The sequence below is a fragment of the Passer montanus genome, unplaced genomic scaffold, assembly GCF_014805655.1.
Source record: "Passer montanus isolate IOZ18808 unplaced genomic scaffold, ASM1480565v1 scaffold27, whole genome shotgun sequence".
In the NCBI taxonomy this organism is placed as follows: Eukaryota; Metazoa; Chordata; class Aves; order Passeriformes; family Passeridae; genus Passer; species Passer montanus.
The window spans coordinates 2,038,215-2,057,793 of record NW_024367372.1 but is presented as its reverse complement, the minus strand read 5'-3'; the positions used below and the strand labels follow the sequence as shown (position 1 = coordinate 2,057,793).

Here is a 19,579-nt window from a genome sequence, read left to right as displayed (position 1 = left end):
AATGCCTGGATGTGGCACTCAGTGCTCTGGGCTGGTGATGAGGCATGAATCTGTCACAGGCTGGAGCTCGCTGATCCTGGAGGTCTTTTCCAATCTCAGTGATTCTGGGATTCTATGATTAAAGGGACGGGGAAACCCAAAGAGAATTTAAGGAGGGATGGTCCTGGCCAGGAGGCAACTCTATCCCAGAGCACCAGATGTGCATCCTGGGCCTCTGGGGCTTCCCAGGGACACTGGGGAGCAGGAGGCTGCTGACCTGTGCTCTGGGGTCCTGACCATGGCAGGGCAGAATGGCCCCACTTTCTGCTGTTCACAACTGACTTGTCCCTGTGGGGGGAAGCTTAATTGCCTGTCTTGGCCTGGACAATACTTAAACTCATTTTCTGGACTCCAGAGGGATTGTGGTTGGCCTGTAACAGCCCCAAACACACTTTGATTCATTTTATTTCCTGGACTCCTAAAGGGATCCTTTTTTTTGGCCTGTTTTGGCCCAAAGCCCTGTTTGATTCACTTATTTCCTAGACTCCCAAGGGAGTGTGGTTGGCCTGCTTTGGCCCTGTCTTGCTGTCACATTTCCATGCTGGTATGCAATGCATCTGCACGCTTTAGATTCCTCTACTGCTTGTGCTTTCACTGTAGGCCAAGGCTGGATGTATTTTGCAATATTTCGGGAAATATAAATACATTTGGTCTGTCTCCATGCAATCACCTTGCTGAGATTTTCCTGCAGCCTTTCACTGCGTCATCTTTTCCACTATTGTTACATGGCAAGAGGCACTGTGAGCTCAGCATGGCCAGGTGGATAGAGGATGCTCCCTGTGGGATTTGCAGCAGGGAGCACCCCAAGAGAGAAAGGGAAGGACCCAAAGAGGAGGGAAGGTGGAGAAAAGCTACAATCTGCATGGTTACTGTCCCTATTAAAAGTGATTTCATGGTTGTGTAACTTTGTCACTGAGCCTGCCAGCTGCTTTCCCACAACAAGGAAACCCCAGCTGTGAGGAGATGTCCCTGGTCATGCCAATCCAGGTACCACGGGTGACACATGGGGCAAGCCAAGGTGTGGGACTGGCTCTGTCATCATCCCATGGGTGACCTGATTGCACAGCCATCCCTCCAGAGCCATGAACTAAGGAGTTGCCACAGCTGGTGGCCCCTGCTCAGCACACACAGAGCATAAAGCATAATCCCCACCACCCCTGCTCTGACTGCCCTGTGTTACTTGTACAGCCCCTGAATGACCAGCAGAGACCCTGCTTGGTCTCTGTTGTGATGGAGCACAGATCCTTCCTCTCCACACAATCACAACTGAGCAGGGAGCTAAGATGCAGATGGCCTCCACTCCATGGAGAAAATGTGCAGAGAAAAAGTCTTTCATACTGTCTTTGAGGAAAAAAAAAAAAATTTCCTGATGATTTTACTTGCCTCTACTGAAACAAGTTGAATGGTGACTTCCCAGTCCCAAACTAGTCTGACACTGGGAATAGTGGCAGAACAAGCTGAAGAGGTGATGGATATTGCTATTCTCCTCCCTCTCCTTGAGCACCTCTTGGACTTCTCCAGCCACCTCTTGATCTGTGTCTGCTCACACTGAGCTCAGCCTGTACCAGTCTCCCTTATCCTGGCAGAAGGTGCTGCCAGCACACAGAATATGAGCACTGGGAGAATAAACAGCTGGAGGTCTGGGTTCCCAGTTAAAGGCCCAGCTCTGCTTTGGAGAGCCTGTCACAGTGTCCAACATTGACATCTGTAACTCTGCAATAGCACTTTGCTCTTTGCTCCTGAAATTTCAAAGGAATTTGTCAGAATATTGATAGGTTTGTTCCCCATAAAAATTCTGAAGTGTAAAGCTGCCTGGGGCAGAGTCCCAGGCCAGACCCATGCCCTCCAGAGCACATGTGAGAATAAAGTCTTACTTTCAGTAACAAGATTGTCCCAGCACTGCAACAACAGACCTATTTTATTTCTTTTATCATTTACAAATATCACCACAGTGCAAACTCATTCCATATCCCACCAGAACAGCATTGCTTTCCATATAGACTGTCTGGAGATAAATGTTTCATCACAGAATTTATTGTTTACAGAGCTTACTCATTTACTGTGCAACTCCTTTTTATCAAGATCTCATTTCAGAGCCCAAGCAAGAAAGAAATCCAATAAATCCAAGAGCCTGTTAATGCTGTGAGGAGAAAGCAGCTCTTTACTGAGTGAGCAAGTTTCATTGTCCAATTGTCCCAGGAAATTTAAAGCAGAATGTGTTTTTGACAGCTTCGTTAATGGGACTTTTTTTTCCCCTTGCCAGAAATTCAGGCATAATTGAGACATAGTGTTGAACTTCAAATGTTTCCCTGAAACTGGAATAGAGGACTTGATGAAGCATGTAATATGGCATAACCTCCCAATTATTCACACGTTTAGATAACCATAATCACACAACGCCCATCACAGCCAGGAGGTTATTCCAGGCAGATATTGGCAGGGGCTAATGGACAGCACATTGCGAGGGCAAGGAGGCTTTGGGAGGAAACATTAATCAGAATTTGGTAGCAGAGTCATCAATCACAGCTTAACAAAGCTGTCACTCACCGCTGCAGTCCCGGGACCTCGATCAACTCAGAGTTCAACTCATCAGTGTCCAAGAGCAGAACTCAGCACGGGAGAATGGCATTGCCTCAGTGTGACTGTCCCCAGGACACCCAGCCCTTGGCAGCATGGCTTCTCCAGGGAAGAAGCAAGAGAAATCATCGCCAGGATTTGTAATAATTGGGCTGTGTATTTTTCAGTCAAACGACGTCACTTTTGATTATCACTATTTGATGTTTTCTTGCCTTGGGTTTGAGAAATGCAACTGCATTCTGCAATTGGAGATTACTCCAACCAGGAGCTTTTCTAACTGCTTGCTGAGACACCCTTAGCAAATTGTGACATGTGAGAAATGTGCAGCAGGAGCACAGCAAGCAGATGAGGGGCTGTGACTATTCCCATTGCCCAGGGACCATTAGATCTCGTCTGGGATGCAGTGTCCAGGTTTGTGTCCCCAGCACAAGCAAAATGCCAATGAACTGGGCTGAGTTTAGCAGACGGCCACCATGATGGGCTGGATGGTCCTACAGGGAGGTGCAGAAGGATCAGATCTTGTTCAGCCTGGGAAGTGGAAGTTCATAAGGAAACTTAAAGCCAGTCAGAAATTTGGAGTGTGAAAAACTGGAGGTTTTCTAGATCTGACTAAAAAAGCCCTGAGCAAAATGATCTGACTTCAGTTCTGACCCTGAGTTCCAAACCTGCCAAGTCCGTCCAGCATGAATAGTGTTGCATTTCCATGGCTGAAGGAAAAATTCTCTGTTCTCCACCCTTTCAGGAGGTGGAACATGCTGCAAGTGTTCAAATAGCAGCACAGAAGACTGAACTTTGGGATCAGGACATGTAAGACCTTTGCCCAGGACCTGGCTGGGAGGTTGTACCACATCTCATTCATGGGTTCCAGAGCATCTGGGAGTGCTGTTGCCTTTGTCCAGGTACCTTCCCCAGTTCTTTAGTTAAGTCCCTCATCCTAGATTAAGACCAGCCAGCACTAGTCCTGACACTGCTCCTGCACAAAGGCAATTTTCCTGAAAGAGGATGTTTGCACTTCACCTTTTGCCACAAACATTTTGTGCAGAGTCACAGAATTACAGAATATTCTGATTTGGAAGGAACCCACAGGAATCATTGAGTCCAACTCTCAGCCCTGCACAGGATGCCCCAGGAGTCACCATGTGAGTCCACACAGCTTATTTCCAAACAAGGCTTTTTATCATCTGCTCTTCTCCTTTTAGACCCTGCCTCTTGCACTGTTTTACCTAAGCCCACTCTCTATTTTGCCACATTTTGTACTCACCATCCTGCCAGTTTCAGTTGTTTCACCTCTGTCCAGGCCCTCCCCCAGGGCACAGCTGCAAAGCAGTGCAGGCGTGGGGCTTTTCTTTCATCCTCCAGAGATGCCTTCAGTCTGCACTCTGTGCATCAAAGGGCAGGGGGTTAGAGGTCTCTGAGTACCTAAGGAATGAGGGAGCTGCTGCAAATGAGTTCCTGAAGACTCAAACTTTCTGTGCCCTCTTTGCAGCGTCCCGTGTTGGCTGAGACATTGCTTTTTGACAGCACTGGAGCACATGGAAACCTTGATCCAGCCAACACATTATGCTGAAAAACTTCATGCTTTGGGTACATAAAGTTTTCCACATAAACAGGTGGGAGTCTGGCGTGGCTGGCAAGATTTGAGTCCAGTGCATGGTGTTTTTAACACTGTGCGGAAAACTTTTGGGTGCTGGCTGTCTTGTGAGGGGTCAAGTGAGTCATTATTTTCATTGGCTTTCCCCTGGCCAGGGTGTCCCTAAGAGGTTTGTATGAGGTTTCCCTTGCTCCTCTGGCAGAGCTGAGGAGCTCCCTCCTGGTGCTGCAGTGCAAAGATGATGAGGGACATTTCCAGGGGAGGGAGGGACTTCAGCATGCCAGTCTCTTCTGGATGAAGGACCAGGAGCAGAAAACTTCCCATCATGGTTGGTTTGGTCCACCACCAAATTGCCAAGGTATGGTGCCACCTATTTCTTAGAAACTGGGACCCTCAGTGGTACTTGAGTGGCTCTAAAAGAGGAACCCAAGATGATGGTGGGTCTGTACCTGTCCTGGCTGAAGGGTGGCTTTGGAGAAGTGAGGCATCATTGCTGGCACATGATGGGAACCAAAAAAACACCCCAGGATTTTTTCATATCCCACTTCAATCATGTGTCTTGTGTGCTGCAGGGTGTCCTCCCCCAAAAGAAGGTATTCCCAAAATCTCCTGAGAGGAGGCTGCACATTTTCCATTTTCTTTCAGGATGGACTGGTGAGTTCAGGGTTTTCTCTGGTTGCTGTGTTGGTTTTGCTTGTACCTGTCAGCCTGTGGTGAGAGAAGAGCTGCCTGAGGAACCCTGGAGACAGAGAGCCTGCAGTTGGTGACATTGCCATGAGGAACTAACAATATTTTTTGGCTGAGGTTTTGTGTTCAGGTAGAAGGGAAACATTACATGAGATGATCACATTTGGCTCCAGAAAAATGGAAGTTTTGAAGGCACTCCAGAATGGAGCAATAACAATATGGGAAAGGTGGAAAAACCCTGGGTCATTTGCAAGTCCAAGTGCCTAAATCTCTCACTGGGGCTGCAGTGAGTGGTTTGAACATGGCCCAAAGTCTGCTCTGTGCTGTGGTTGGACAGGAGCTGCTGGGATTCCGGCTGGATGTGGAGCTGTCCTGGTGGCCTGGAGCCAAGAGCCACTCAGTGTGCCCAGAGAAGGATGCAGTGAAGGTTTCCCAGCCTGGGGCTTGCCAGGTTGTGTGGCCAGCAGCATCCAAGGGAGGGACCTGGTCATGATCCCATTTGGTCTCCTTGAACCTCTGGGCCAAAGGGACAGATACCACTGGCAGCCAGGTCAAGTGGGGACAGCTTTTACCAGGAGCCAAAGCTCCTCCTTACACCTTCTTGAGTGGAAATGAGACTGTTCTCCCACCACACCCATGAGGGGAAGGGAGGGGACAGGGTGGGGAATCGTTATTTTAGTCATTAGCTGATGGGGAATTTACCAAGGAAGACTGACCTCAAAATCCCACGGTTTTCTCATTGTAGAAGTAGCCAGTGTGAGGAAAATGTCACGTACTCCAGGACTGGGACAGAGAGGAGAAATCCCGCTGCTTTGGAGATTCTGCCAGGATGAGCTCCCATGTCCCATAAACAGATTGTCTTCCCACTCTCTGGACTTTTTTATTTTCTCATCACCTGCAGGCCTTGGCTGAATTCTGTTCCTATGGCTGATGGACCTAAATAATCTCTTTTGTGGAAAGAAACCAAACCTGGGCAGGAAGCTGCATCACAGCCTCAGGGGTGCAAAAGGAGAGTGCTTGCAAACATGTTTTTTGGGGGTCACCCCCTCCATTTCCTTAGCAACAATAAGCATTAGACCTTTTAACCTCAAATCTATGCTTGGAAACAATGTTCATGTGTACTTTTGCTTAGAACTTACTTTGGGCCTGAAGAATCTTCCAACCAAAGTGGTTTTTTGGTGCTTTACAGGTGGTGGCCATGGGAAGCCATTTTGCTCATTGGGTGGCAGACTGGGGACACGTCCCATCCAACGTGGGCCCAACACTCCTTCTGTTTGTTGATCCATCCCAGAGGAGCCATATGAGTGGTTCCTGCTCTGTTATTGTCCCAGGGCTCCCCATGGAGTGTAACATTACAAGAAACCTGGGCTGTTTATTTAAACAGAGAGGGTTCCACCAGGGTCACAAAGTGACGTTGCGTTTCCCACCCTCCTGACAGAGCTGTGGGGACACCAGAGGGACTGTGTTGTGTTTGGGGTGCTTTCATATCCCACACAGCAGGCAGAGAAGGAAAGCTGATTTAAAGGGGGTTATTTAGAAAGAACAAAGTCAAGCCATTCTTCTTACATCAGGCCCATCTTGGGAAAATGACTCCTGATGGTATAAGCTGCAGATCAAGGCAATTAGATGGAGAAAGAGAGTGTGAAAAGCTATTAAAACCCTTTCCAAATCTGTCATAAAATAGTAATAAAAAGCCTTTGGCCAACATTCTAGCTGACACACTGATCTAGAGTCTTGGAGATCACAAATACAAGCTGATTTACCCCAAAGGAAGGTCTGCTCCATCTGCTGGCCTCAGCATTAAATGATGAATTTCCTTTCCCAAAGCACCCTCAGAGGAAGCCTTGAGCTATGCAAGACACATAAAAAGGGAGTTAAACATGGATCATAGATTCATTTGGCTTGGAAAAGGGCCTTTAAGGTCACTGAGTCCAAAGAGTTAAAGCAGCACTGCCAATCCTGCCATTAAACCATGCCAGGTATCTGGCATGGCAAGCTGTGAGCCCAAAGCAGAGCATTTGCCCTCAGAATTAGATGGTGGAGATTCACCGGGGTGTTCCCATTTCAGGGCAGGGCTGTGTCCCAGTGACAGAGACACTCCAGCTCCTCCTTGGGTGACCCCACGACTGCATCCAACACACACCTGTGTCCTGCCACACTCCATGTGACATGGAAGACTCCATGGTACATGGAAGAAGTCCCAAGAGATGCCACAAAAAAAGGCATTGAAAAAATTCTTGGCTGTGAGGGTGGGGAGGCCCTGGCACAGGGTGCCCAGAGAAGCTGTGTCTGCCCCATCTCTGGAAGTGTCCAAGGCCATGTTGGATGAGGCTTGGAGCAATCTGGGATAATAGAAGTTCTCCCTGCCCATGGCAGGGGGTTCGATTTAGGTGATGTTTAAGGTCCCTTCCAAACCAAACCATTCCATGATTTTGCATGTCCAAGAGAAGGAAATGTTCATCAGCAGGGAGCCACAGGCCAGACCTTGAGCAGGATCCTATATAAGGCTCTGCCATGGATGTGCTTGAGCTTGGATGTGATGACTCCTGATCCCTGTGTCTCCCTCAGCCCTTGCCCTGCCGTGGATGTTTTTGGAGCAGCCTTTCCCTGGCTGGCTGTTTGTACAGTGACTTGCATAACTAGAGCATGATGATTTTAGCTCAGGGCTCTCAGTCCCATGATACAGAATGGGATAATTGAATGCAGCAAGTGCTGTGACAGAAACCAAACAGGAGTGTAAAAAGGAGAGCTCCCTGTTCAAGGGAAGGGAGGAAAAGCCTCCTGATTTTCTTGTCATGAAGTTTGTCCTGGGTTTGCGTGGAGGAAAGGCAGGGAAGGGGGACCTGTCAGCAGAGGTTGCATTACTGGCTCATGCAGGGAGGGGAGAACTCTGTGCTTCGTGTGTGTGTCTGGGTTCAACAAGCAAATAAAGCAAAGATTTCTTTAAAGATACCAAGCCCAAGCACACCACAGCTGGGAAGCACACATGAGCAATAGCTTTCACATGCTAACAAATAAAAGAGCCTTGCAAAACAGATGCTGAGGTTTGTGGGGCTGGCACAGGCTCGCTGCTGGCAGGGAGTTAACTCACAGAAAGCTGAAAGGTTCAGCGATGGAAGAGTATCCAGAGACTGTTTGTTCATAAACACAGCTGAGGGCCAGCAACCTGCTTTATCCCCTGCCCGAGCTGCACTGCCCCAGTCATTCCTTGCAGGGCTCCTGCAGGAGAGAAGGCAGATATGCAATTCTTCTGCAGCCCACGCTCTAGAGAAATAATTAAACAGTTTTTCTTAACCTCCTGAACTTTTCATTTATTATTGCCATCCATTATGTCTACCTTCTCAAATAGCAGGATCCTGAAAGCCAGCTCCAGGGGTCAAGGGTTTATTGTTTAATGGAGATAGAACATTCTGTAAATTGCACAAAGTCACAATGTTTAGAAGAGAAGCTTCTGGTGTACTGAATCTTTTCAATTTAACAAACAGTGAGCTTTGACATATGTTCTTCCTCCATAGCAGGAAATTTGGGATAAGTGCAGTACTGGCATGGACATGTTACCAAATCCTTCCTGTAAACCAAATGACATCTGCATTCAAATAAAAACATTCCTTGCACCAAATACCAGGAAATACTAAAAGTATCACTATTCTTCTAAGGTCATGCTAAAATGAAGTTTTTGGCTTTCAGAACACAAAGTAAGTTTGTACAGGGCCAAGACGTTTTGTTCAACACACATTTGCTGTTACAAATCCCAAGAGACATCCTTCTGGGTCAAATATGTGCATGTGTCTGTAGAATTTTGCAAGCATTTAATCTTCTTCATATGAAAAAAGAATAAATATTTTAGGAGCGTGGACTTACATTAACAAATATTGCTGTTGCCTTTGTTTTTACTAGTGCTCTGCTTTTCAAAGGCCGAAAAAAGATTTGCTTAAAACAAAGCAAGCATCCTCAAAATGCACCATGCCAAAATAATCAAGGGAATAAATACCTGGGATTTACAAAATATGAATATTCTTCAGTAAATAAACTGAGGCAAGAGCAGGCAGGGAGAGGAGGCTGCTGCAGTGATGGGGAGGGAGTGCTGAGTGTAAACACTTTCATCTCATAGATGGCAAATCAAGAACATTTAAAGAAAATAAATGTATGCAGAGCAGATTCTTCCTTCTCATGTTACTTTCAGGGGATTTTACTGCTGATAGTTAACGCCACATAAAACCTCTGGAATATTGTGCCAGCAGATGAAAAACTACAATGGCAGAAGGAGTTTCCCATGGATAATTAGCATAAATATCTACTTAAAGCTGAGTAATTTGTTCACTGTGCGGGATGTACCTCAGCAGTTTTATGAGCAAAAAAACACAGGGAATGTTTTGAATGACTTACATTTGAAACAGAGCAGGCAGATACCAGGGACTGTTCAGAGACTACCACACAAAAAAAACTCTGCTCTGAGTGAATGAATGCCCGTTCCCACCAAGCTCAGGGCCAGACATCCCTAGGAGGCTTCACCCAGACACATCCCTGCAGCTTCCCACTCAAAGGAACATTTTTGTTTAATGGGAGGACCAGAGGATCCAGATTTTGGAAATGGAAAAGAAAAAAAAAAAAAAAAGAAAGAGAGAATGAGAGGAAAAAATAAAAATGGACGGGAAAAAATAAAATAAAAATCAGCATTTTCCAATGTACTATTAAAAAAAAATAAAAAGGACTCTTTCCAAATGGTGATCTTTTCCAAAAGGTCATTTGGAAAAAAGGTAATTTTTCATCTTTTACCAGATGCTTTCTTTGACAAGTGTGGCTTGAAGAAGCTGCTGGGAAGGTGGCACTGGCTCAGGGGAATGTCCAGCAGTGTCCCCAGGTGTTGGTCACTCCCACCTCCAGCACTCCTTCAGGCTTCCTCAGAGCACCCCTCTCCTCCAGGGCCTGAAGCTGGGGGTTGTATGGTCTGTGTTTCCATTGGCATCTCCAACATCCCCTGCTCCTGCCAAAGGAGGCAAAAGAGAGAGTGAAAGGAGCAAAAATACTCCATGGGAAAAACCTGAAGGGGAGGTGGTGGATGGTCCTGTAAACCAGTCCAAGACCTGGAAAAGACCCTGAAAAGGATCTGATAATTAAATGATGAGTGGGAGAAAATCCAGCCTTCCAGCCCATGGGACAGTTCAGCTGAAAAGACACAAATATTCAGGTTTTAAAGATGACCCCAGCCCTCTAAGGCTGCTTATTTCAGCAGATTCCCCACCTGGCCTTTAATTTGCCTGTGATACTCCCAGGTTCAGCTGTGCTTTCTCTGAGTGATATCCCTGGCCTGGAACATCCCAGGCAGGGCATAAGCAATTCCATAGAGAGAGCTGAATGAATTAAAAATGAATATACCCTGGCCTCATACACCATTCACTGATTTGCACTGGACCCAACTGCTGCTGAACTCACCAAGACCTTTATTTTCTTCTGATACCTGTGCAAGGCTGGGCTGCAATCCTTGTTGTTTCCATCCTGGACACTATGGCAAGACCTGAGGAAGGGGAACTATATGTGCTCAAATGGGGAAAAAAACCCACTTCTGATCTCAAGGCTGTATATTTCATTTACCTTTATTTAATTATTATTTTTTTAATTGTTGTAATCCAAGCAAAGGGAAAGGAAACTAGAAATGCTCAATGTAGGCAGTAACACTAGTCTCTTCACTGCTGATTTAGAGTTATCCATTAATCTTTTGGAGAAAATTGCTAAGGATGTGGGATCTGATCAAAATAGGGCCAGGTGGAGAACCCTCAAGGAGGGATCAGGGCTCAGCAGTGGTTGCTCAGGTGGCTGTAAATCCCCTCAGTGCCCAAGTTCACCCAGACAAGGATCCCAGCTCCTGGCTGGTTTTGCTCCATTTGTTATCCCAACAAAAGTCTCCGTCTAGCTTGGATGCAGCAAAAGGTGTTGCTTGAAGCCTGGGCTGTCCCACACAGTTGCCCACGTGCCTCAGCCCCGAGGCACGGCTGCTCGGCTTCCCGGGAAACCCCCATCCAGGATGCAACCCTGAGGCACTGCCGGAGGCAATCATCCCCCTGCTGAGCTAAACCCCAGCCCTGGGCTGCAGCTTTCCTTCCAAGTGAGAGTTGGAGCTGCTATTCAGACCTTATATTTAGAAAAATGTGGGAAAAGAACTAGATCCATTTCAGGGTTTGTATTTTTGTTGGCAGGATATCTGGTATCATTATGGAGAGCAAACCCAGGGTTTTTCTTTTCTTTTCGGTTTTTTTTTCTTTTAATTTTTTTTTTCAAAGTATGCATTTTCTTGCCAGAATCATATAGAAGAAGTGGGATATGATGAGGGGAATTTGTGGCTGAGAAGCCTGAGGGAGCAGCAAAATCATTTCATCATCACATCTTTTGCATGCACAGATGTGCGGGTCTGGGAGCACTCCAGAAGTCTCCTCCTCCACGCTCCTGCCCCGTGGCAGAACCAGCTCAGCCTGGTGATGGAGACACCACATCCTCCCCAGGTACTCCTATCCTGACCTTTTTATCCTGCCTGTTAGAAAGTTCCTTGGGTTTGTGGCAAGATACCTCCAGGATGGTTTATTCTGTCAACAATGGATGCAGGGACAGATTATTCCCTCCCTTTGCTGCCATGTGTGACCCCAGGCAGCTGAAGAGCATGGTAGGGAACTCCTGGAGGGTTTGCAGAGCAAACCAGGCCTGCCTGAACACTGAGTGGGACAGTGAGGTGTGATTCATTCTGAGGGCTGGTTTTTGCAGCAGTCTGGTGTTTTATACATTCTCAGCAGAGCAGGGGATGTCACCAACAGCACATTTAAGGACAAGCCCCTGGCAGGCGCTCTGACACACATCGTCTGGCAGACACACTTGCCTCTGGCAGATGGGTCAGCGGACAGCGGGGATGGAAAAACACGGCGATCCTGAGAAAACGACACCCAGCCCTTTTCCTCTCTTAAAGAATTCACAAAATTACCACCAAAATACTGGACCATGGGCTTAAAAAGCAGACAGGGAACCTCTGGGAAAAGCCTCCAGCGACAGGGACACGTCATGTGCTGCCTGCTCAGCTGTCAAGTTAAGGACTTGTCCTGCTATCGCTCAGTCCTCAGAAGGTCAACAATTGGCTTTGCTTATCTCCCCAAAGCACTTTACTCTGGTTAATTGGCACCCCTGGTGACAGGGTGGATTGATGGGTTCCCATCAGGTCTTGCACAGCCATCCTGGCAGGACAAAGCTTCTCCTCACCCCTGCCTACTCGTGTTTTACGGTGTTTCCCAAGGAAGCACACAGGAAGGACTCACTCGTGAGGAATAGATGGATGGAATGGCACTGATGTCAAGGCTGAATCCTGTGAGAGGAGGGTGGGAGAGCACCCTTGAGTTTCTCTCTTCGATTGTCCATCCCTGGATGTCACTGTGCTGCCTGGAGATTGGGCTCATTGCCTTGTCCTGGCCCTGTAACACTGTGGCAGTGCCAGAACAGTAATTGTTCCTGTTAGGCAGCACTTGAAGGCAGCTCATGTGCCTCCGTGGGGTACTTCTCTGTGGAGCACAGGTGGATTGAGTGTCCTCTAGGATGATGAAAGCCATATCTCCAGGCCTGACGCCTTTCTCCTGCAATGTAGAGATACTGGGACCAGAAGGAGGCATAAAAGCAATGTCTCCAAACCTCATTTCCCTACTTACATCTCCTTTTGTGCTGAAGGAAAGGCTCATCTGGACACTCTCCCCCTCCAGAGAAAGCCTCTTTCTACTGGTGATCCCTGAAAAAGATCAGGTGTTACTTTTTAGTTCCCTATTGGCTCTAATCTCCTTCCTTCCTCGATCCCAACTTTACTTAAAAGAAACCCCATATTTATTTAGCTCCTCTTGGATGTTTCTCGGGGAAGGCTCAGCTATTTCTATTCCCCTTTTGATTTCCCAAGGCTCATGCCCAATGGCATGGCAGGAGGAAAAAAAGCCTTCAGCCCTCCCAGGGCTGGGGCCAGGTTCTGCAGGACAGATTTGGTGAGTAAAATAGCTGTGCTGTGCTATCCTATGACTCCATTGGGGTGGGCAATCCCTATAGCCTCAAGGGCTCTTCTTTGCCCTCTGAAAACCAAACTTTCAATGTCTGCCCAAAGCTTTCCCTTGTTTTCACAAACATCTTCACTTTTGCACTCTCAGAATCTGTTGTTTTCTGGGTAGGGCCGTAATTTGTACCCACTTGGCAAGAGTTCCACAGACTTGGGACAAATCCCACATGTATCCACCTCTTCCATGTTCATTCTGGCTTGCAGAGCCCCCATTCCATGCCTGAGCCCTGATATCCCCAGCTCACAGCTCACACGTGGTGTTGGTGACCAGGATCCACCATCTGTGCCGGCAGAGTGCCGCAAAGCCGGAGTCAGAACCTTGTTTTAAGCAAACAGAAATGTGCAGGACATACCAGACTCCTCACTGGAAATCAGAGCCATATTCTTCAAAACTCTGACCCTTTGTTCAGACGCCCTTTGGAGACCTCCCGCAAATACCTCACTTGGACTTCCAGATGCAAGAAATTAATTTTATTTTTTTAATTCTGTGCCACAAATCCTTAATTTTGGAATGTGCACTTTTCCTGTGCGGTCCCTGGCTCCTAGAGACTACAAATACATGTGAAATTGCAACAGGCGTTGATAACAAAAGTTTGAGGGTAACCCAACAGCTTTTCAAAGCCTTTTCTAGATAATTTATCCTAGACTGGCGAGTAGCCACAAGCTCCATGGTGGGGAAGGAGGCTGCTTTTGATTTAGCTGATGTTTAGGTGTGAATGAGGAGGAGAGATATACGATTAATCACTGGAAGCAGGGAGATGGTATTATTTTGATTCATACTTGACAAGTTTTCTAGGAATGCTGAACTCGAGTAGAAGTGCATGGTGGACCCAGCTGTTCAAACAGTGTGATTAATTAAACTGATTCCATGTGAAAAACAACACTGACTCTCACTCTCAAATTGCAAATCATTTTCAATATATTGGGGAAGGGCCAGCCCGAGTTTTTATTAATTGCTCTGGAGGTGATGAATCAGGGTTGTCTACAGAGACCCACACAGGCGCACATTCCTGAGGATGTACGTGATGGTGGGCTGGTTTCTCGGCTGCTTGGAGCAGCAAGAGTTGCTTTCCCGGAGATGCTGCCACTTGCACATGAGGCAGGGATGAATCCCTGGGGTGCACAAGTTTGGATGAGCCTCCCTCTCCCAACCCTGCTCTGAGAGAGTTGCAAAACTGCAACGGAGCCGGTGCTTGTGCTTTGACCAGCGCTAATAATAAACCCTCCTCTCCCCTCATTCACCTGCCAAACCACGGCTCTCTCAAAATATCAGCACGCTGAGAGCGGGCCGTGCACTGTATGATTTGCCCAAGACCACACAGGAAGCCTGTGGCCAAGCTGGAAATTGAGCCCAAAGGCTCCCAGCTCTAGGACTGGGGCTTGGCTGCCCATCCTAAGACCCTTCCCCATGCAGTGCTGGGGCAGCACAGGGAGATGGGTTGGACAAAAGCACCTTGCCTGCACATATTTAAACCCAGCCTGGTGTTGGGATGCCCTTGCAGCAGGTGCTCAGTGGGATTTATGCACCCCAGGTGAGCGCGCCGGGGACTCGGCCCCATGAAAAGGTCCGGAAAAATCCTGCCCTGCAGTGGAGGCTTTTGATTTATATTTTCTCCGCCAGCTTGTCTGTTTTACTCATGCTGCTGACAAGGAGAGGGATATTTGATCCATGCTGAGGGGCAGATGTTGAGCACCGCGGAGCAGGAGGCAGGGCTGCTCCTCAGGTGTAAACCTTCTGATGGCCATAAAACGACTTACAGGGGGGTGGGAGGGAAAGTAATAGATTAATCTGCCTGGTGCTCACAGATGTGGAAAAATACCCTTGAAACAGCTCGGCTGGATGTTTGTCACCGCAGCTGCCACAGAGGGAGAGTGACAGCCCAGCAGCAAGTGCACCTTTCAACTCCACCAAATCCTGCAGGGCACCCCCGATACCAGGCAGTGACCCTGTGCTAACTGGTTTCAAATGTAACGTTTGAAATACCTCACAAATACACATCTGAGCCAAGGTTTCCACCCTGAGCCTGGTGGGGAGGCTCTGAAAGCTTATTGCAAGCACCTGTCTGGTCTTCAGAAGCATTGATCTCCTACTGAGGTCAACAAGAGGAATTAGAAGGGCTGGTGGTTGCCGCTCTTTCTGCAAAGCCCTGATCGCGATCCCAAAATTCCCTACCCAGGGAGCCCTGTTCTGACCCCTCGTGTTTGATCCCAGCAGGAGAAGTCATGCGCATTGAGATGTGTCCCAGACACCTCACGTTGGTGGAGCCCATGTGGCTCCAACCAGCCTTCCTCAGGGGCACGGCAGCTGGCTGATTCCTGGAAAATATTGCTTTGTCCACCCTCTTCAGACCTTGCAGGCTGCTGTTTCTCTAAAACAGCTGAGTGATAGTTAAAAAATACTTGCCCTCTTTCCCCTCTCTCTGAAAGGAATGGGAGTCTCTACGGACCCATTTATATTGCTGGCTCAACTGAAGCTAATAGGAATATTCCCCTTCTTCTCCACAGGGGCCACATTTTTCCCTCGGGAGATCTGCAGGGCCATTTACTAATTTCACAGACATCTCAGCAATTCTCCCTTGTCAACCTGAGCTTCTTAGAAATGGAGAATGTGATCCCCCTCTGTCTCTGGGTGATTGTGACGCCCTTGCCTTCATGCTCGTGCTGCTCCAAACAACACATTTTCTGAGCACACTGTGTTTGTCTGAAAATACACCAGGAGGGCTGCCCAATTTGGAAATGACTTGAATTACAAAAAAAGCACAGCTGTCTTTAACAGCTCTCGAAGCTCATGCAACTAGTCTGCAATTTATTGACTAGGATTAGATGCTTATTGTCTATGACACTTTAAATACCATTACATTGAAGTTTATACAAGAAAGTCCAAGTTTTCAAACTGGAATCTTAGCAATAACAGCTGGACCATTTGTTTATATGATAGGCAGAAAAGAATGACTTCTGTAATCTGTGTATTTGGCTTTAGGATTTTCTACGACATGGGGAGACAGAAACCTACCCCATCCCTAATTGAGGATTGTGAGACAGAGCTGAGCAGCACTGGCTAATTTGTCCCTGATGTTGAGACTGCAGCCAAAGCTGGGGTTGAGTCCTTCCCTTACACCTGACGGAGAAGCACTTGAAACCCTCTAGCCCACCTCTGACAGGCAGGGCTAGGTCTCCCGTCTCTCTCCCCCAAGGCTGCTCACATTCCGCATTTTGTTTCTAGCATGAAAGACTTTGTTTTAAATCATAATAGTAACCAGGCTGTAATCACATTATAGCACACATGGAGAACTCGCAAAAAGTCATGTGCTTTGGATTTGACATTCTGATTTATGGTTGTGCGCTCCAGTTACACAGCTGCAATCTCATTTTCGACAAAGATGTTTTCTATTTTTCTATTACTTTGCTTCACCCTGTCTTTATGTCGAAGAAAATGAAAGCCACCAGGTGAAGCCGGCACAAGAGGACAAATGTTTGCATGTTCTGGATCAAAACCATGATCAAATATTTTATGCTCTCCTTTCATAAACAGCTTTCTACAGGCACATGTGGAGGGGGTGTAGATTCTTCATTTTGAGCCATTTGAAGTTAAAAAAAAATAATTCCAGACTTTTATTTATTCAGAAACTAGATCAGCCTATGAAATTCACATCCCAGCCACTTGATCACGGTGACTTCACCAAAGAGGGAAGAGGTTGCAGAATTACTCCTCAGACAGTTGAACAGCCTCTCTGCTTGCCGGGACCCAAAGCTGCTCCTTGAGTAAATTTCACTCCTGAGCAAAGCCCAGCAGAGGTGGCAAAGCCTTTCCCTGCTCAGTTAATTGTAGATTGCCGTCATCAGCCCTTCCCTCTGTCAGTAACCCGTTGGCTTTGCATTCCTAGGAAGAGTAGCAGCATTCCAGCTTAATTAAAAAAGTGAGCACTTTTGCAGTAAATTGCATTAACGTTGGAAAGGGGCCAGAGCTTATGTTTTACATGAACCTCTCTTGTCTAGAGCGGAGTAAAGAAAAGAAAATGTCATCAACATTCTTTTCACAATTTAAACACTGATGATCTATCTTTAGGGCCAATGCTGGCTGAGCATTACAGAGAGCACAAAACCACCAGTGAGTCCCTCACCGGGGGTAAATTACGCGTTGCAAACTCATAAACCTTCAAGTGTGGCGTAAAATTTTACTCAGGCCATCATTTTCAGTATGGCTTAGCAAGGGCCTGGATGGAAAACATATTTCTGGTGGTTCTAGAGCATGTGTTAAAGAGCTGGAAACAAACACTAGTGGAGCTTCCATGGGTCAGACATTGACCACGAGTCCTCATTGCAGCAAGACTTTGACTGTAGACCCCCTGGGCCAAGCAGCATTTTGATCTCAACAATAAGTTATTTTATCTACTCTATAGATTCTGTAGGCTCTAAATGAGGGAAGTTTCTGTCTTCAGGACCATGCTACTCTAAGTTCACAACTAAACACTGAGCTGGGACTCAGTAGAGTTGAGCCTTGAAATGGAGAGCCAGGCTGTTGAAAATGCCCCATGGAAGGAAAACTCTAGAAATTCTGTGTACATCAAGACGACCAGAATTTTTTAAAAGTCACTTTTTTCTTTTTTTTTTTCCCAGACTAGAAATTTCCAAATATCAGGGACTCAGTTCAACTACATCCTTCAGCTGCTTCTGAAGGGACAAGTATCAGTGAAACTGAGATGAGACACTGCCCTGAGTCACAGTCTGAAAGGGGCCTTGGTGACAGTATCTGCTGCTCAGCTTTCCACCAGCAATAACTCATTTCTAGGGATAATGAAACTGTTCAGTGCTGGACCTACTGGGTGGCAACAAAATGAAGAGTTCAAGAATTTTGCATTTTTCAGGTGAAAACTACAGAGTGGAAACTTTCCGTCTTGCTCCACAGAACTTTGATGGGGGAAAAAATCCATAATTTGAGAAAGGGAGAGTAATTTGTTTACCATTATTGGCTAAATCCTGATATTCTGGCTGTGCTGAAAAGATTGATCTGTTGATCAAAGTACTAGGTCTGAATGTTCCATAAATTGGCAGGGACATGCTGGAGTGCAAGATCTGCTGCCCCTGAGCCAAGCAGAGCAGGAGAACACCAGTATTTCTTTTTCCAGAGAGGTGAGATAGTCCCAGGGGATCTCTGGGTTACTGTCAGGGTTGGTCCCTCAGCAGAGTAAAGAGAAGAACACGTAAATGGGACTCTATAACTCTGTAAGAGGGTGTTCTTGGCTGTTCATGTCCCATTCCCAGCTCCATTCCTGTCCCACAGACCCTGAGATGGACGGAGTAGGACTGAGCAGAACAACTCAAGCAGAAATCCACAGCAGTTACTTCTCCTGTGCTCACCCTCCATTTCCATCCCTGGCTCAGCCAGTCAAAATATTTTTGACCAAGACGTTTTCCGCTGGAAAATGCTGTTCCTTTCCTTCTGAAATCAAGCACGAACTTGTTCAAATGTCAATGACACTCTTTGGTCAGGAAAAAGTCAAAACATTGCATTTTGATAGTGTAGTTTCAATTTGTGACATTTTGACTTTTCTATCATAATACAATCCTGTTCTATTAGAGCAGATTATGTAGTTCTACATGTTCAGCTACACTTAACAGTTGATACAATGTAAAAGTCAAAACAAATTACCTCCTTCAACACAGTCTAACAAAACATCCCAATCCCTTTACAGTTTTTTTTATCCTGGAGGCAATTGTGACTTTTAGCTTATAATTCTAAATGGGAATGATTCTCATTTTACAAAACAATGGAAGCCCTGGCAGAGTAGAAACTCCTGCTCCTGGCCAGTATTGAACATATGCCTGGTGGTTGGTACTCCAGAATCATCTTTTAAAACTCATTAAGTGATTAAATTAATCAAGGACCGTCACCACAGCACTCACAGACACCTGTCCACCTGCCCTGGAAGACACTTGATCAACTTTAGTAGTGTTATATTTTAATTTTGTTGCCAATGCCATGGGTATCTTCACCTAAGCAATTCTTCCCAAGATTTTCTTTATTTGGGTAGGAAAAAAATCACCTTTCACCTGGGATTTTCCTGGAAAAATGTGGGCATTTACCTTAGTTTGAGGTGGATGGATATTCCCATGGCCATCCATGTCCTCTAAACTCCGTATGGATCACTCCTCTGTTGCCTGTAGAGGAAGGTAGAGTGGGTGGCTCAGATGGAGACTTTGATTTGTTGAACTATCAGGTGAACTCTGTCCCTGGTGCCTTCAGTAAACACATATTTTATTTTCTCTCTATGATATCTCTGGTTAGTCCCATTGGGAAATCTCTCACCATGTGCTTCTTGGGACTGGCCAAAGCTGGATTGTCTTGGAGGACTCATACAGCTGCAGATTAACAAGAAAGAAAAATTTGGAAGTAATTTCAAAACAATTCCCCCTCCATGCTGGCTTTTTTTGTTTGGTTGATTGGTTTGGTTTTGGTTTGTTTGGGTTTTGGGGTTTTTTTTGGTTTTTTGGTTTTGGGTTTTTTTGTGATAAACATTTCCCTTGAGAAATTCTATTTATTTGTTTTACAGTAAAATTCTGAATACTGTTGAAGTTCAAAGTTGCCTGTGTCCGGTGTGGTGCACTTAAAGATTTCC

At 46.4% G+C, this 19,579-nt stretch overlaps 1 long non-coding RNA gene across 7 annotated transcripts; it reads right to left on the bottom strand.

Moving 5' to 3' along the window:
• Positions 1-1,808: 1,808 nt before the first annotated feature.
• LOC120503886 lies at positions 1,809-19,168 on the bottom strand. Of its 7 annotated transcripts, XR_005627877.1 has the most exons (6): positions 19,047-19,168; positions 12,574-12,650; positions 12,190-12,517; positions 9,671-9,878; positions 5,611-8,113; positions 1,809-4,915 (listed from the first exon to the last, which is right to left on the bottom strand). It is a non-coding gene; the product is annotated as an uncharacterized LOC120503886 (long non-coding RNA). The 7 variants fall into 7 exon arrangements; XR_005627875.1 differs by having other exon boundaries at positions 12,190-12,650; XR_005627874.1 differs by lacking the exon at positions 12,190-12,517.
• Between the last annotated feature and the right edge of the window lie 411 nt (positions 19,169-19,579).